General features: G+C 43.2%; 1 non-coding gene across 1 annotated transcript; it reads right to left on the bottom strand.

Annotated features, from left to right (window-relative positions):
- Positions 1-212: 212 nt before the first annotated feature.
- Positions 213-319, bottom strand: LOC138823450 (U6 spliceosomal RNA). Its single transcript, XR_011370810.1, has one exon. It is a non-coding gene; the product is annotated as a U6 spliceosomal RNA (small nuclear RNA).
- Positions 320-2,087: the final 1,768 nt, after the last annotated feature.

Consider the following 2,087-nt stretch of genomic DNA (forward strand, 5'->3'; position numbering starts at 1 on the left):
GGCAAAGGAAAATTTTCTGAATAAAATGCTGTCAATAACCTTGTGAGCAACTTGGAGACTGTCCACGAATAGGAAAGAAAGGACATAGGGGGTAATTTTCTGCCAGGCACTGGTGGCTCACACCTATAATCCTAGCACCCAGGTAGCTGAGATTTAAATATAATGACTCAAGGCCACCCTGGCCAGGAAAGTCCATGACATTCTTTTTTATTTTTAATATGGAACGTTTCACGAATTTGTGTGTCATTCTTGCACAGGGGCCATGCTAATCTTCTCTGTATCATTCCAATTTTAGTATATGTGCTGCTGAAGCGAGCACAAGTCCATGACATTCTTATTTCCATTTAACTAGCAAAAAGTTGGAAATGTTGCTATGACTCAAGTAGTGGAGTTCCAGGCTTGAACAACAAAGTCAAAGGAGAGCACAATGTCCTGAGTTCAAGCCACACTTCCATTAAAAAGGTAATTTTTTTTGGAGAAAGTCACTGAATGCACTGGCATTAGTTGTTTGGGGTATAGAAAAATAATTTAGAGATAAAATATATAACAAACACTAATTATGTCCCAGGACTGGGGAAACATACAGAAACAATTAAAACAATCAGGTAAAAGAATTTAGGAGCAAGGAGATAATTCCACTTAGGAATAAGCTTTGTCTTTTATCCCTCCCTTCTTTTATTTATTCAGTCATATATTCATTTGTTATTCATTCATTCATTCTCTCCACACACATTAAGCCTTTGTCATATGTCAGGCATGGCATGGGTTCACTTGTAATCACAACTGAACTAGTGTGCTCCATGATTTCAAGGTTATTAGGGTCTAGTTAGGAAAGAAGACACATATGCAAATAAGAATGAAGAAAAATGTATGTCTATCAGAGGAAGGAAGAGCAATGGGTTTGCCTGCCTGGACCCAGGAGCCTCCCGAGGATACCTTGGTGGTATCAGGAAAAGAAAGATGACCGGCACAATACCCTCAGGGAAGAAGGGCACAAGCCAGAGGAAAAGCGCCACTGCCGCACAGGGGCAACAGTGGTACCGTGCATTCAGGGAACTGATCTCACCTGGTATTGTTGAAGTTCAAGGAAGGGAAGGGAGAGGTGAGCCAGAGACTCGGGTGTGAGCGAAGTAGGAAGCTCTGTGGGAGTCTCACCAGATTGTGCTGAAGGGGATGCATTTGTGTAAGGAAGAGAATGGTCAGGAAGAGGAACGTTTTAGAGAGGTCATTGAACGTTGGCTTGAATGGTATAAGACTGAAGGCAGGGAGACCAGATAGAAGATTCTAGGCAGGCATTGATGCATATTGATCAACTGCAGACAATCAATCAAAAAGAGAATCAAACTATTGCTGAGAACATAGTTTATGGAAGGACTTGCTTCATCCCTGTCCTTTCTGACTCTAGGTTTTGTTTGAGTGTCCAGGCTTCAGAGTGGTCCATGCTTACCCTTGAGAAGGAGAGGACAGTTTTAAACATATTTTTCTAGCCTCACTTTATCTTCTTGTCTAATAGGTAGGACCAAGTAGCATCAGTGACCTCCTTTTTCCTGTGGGGCACTCAGGCCAAGTCTACTATGAGATGAAGAGTAGAACTTGTGCCTGAATTGCATTCATCTCTTCCTTTCTTGTTCTTCCATCACAGGAAGCCTTTTTCTAGGCAGGTTCTAGTGGCTATAATCCTAACTACTCAGGAGGCTGAGAGATAGGATCACAGTTCAGATCAGCCTAGGCAAACAAATTGAAGAGACTTATTTCCAAATAACCAGCAAAAAGCCAGAGGTGGTATAGTTCCACCCTTAAGTGGGACAGCATGTAAGATAATACTGGTTCAAGCCCCAGTACAGCACATTAAAAAAGGAAGGAAGGAAGGAAGGAAGGAAGGAAGGAAGGAAGGAAGGAAGGAAGGAAGGAAGGAAGGGAGGAAGGAAGGGAGGGAGGGAGGGAGGGAGGGAGGGAGGGAGGGAGGGAGGGAGAAGGGGAAGGAGGGAGGGAGGGAAAGAAAGGAAAGAAGGGAGAGAGGGGGAGGGAGGGAAGAAGGTATGAAGAAAGAAAAACAGAGGAAGGAAGGGTGAGAGAGAAAAAAAAGA

Source organism: Dipodomys merriami, unplaced genomic scaffold, assembly GCF_024711535.1.
Source record: "Dipodomys merriami isolate MVZ:Mamm:240054 unplaced genomic scaffold, mDipMer1.0.p SCAF_12, whole genome shotgun sequence".
Taxonomy (NCBI): domain Eukaryota; kingdom Metazoa; phylum Chordata; class Mammalia; order Rodentia; family Heteromyidae; genus Dipodomys; species Dipodomys merriami.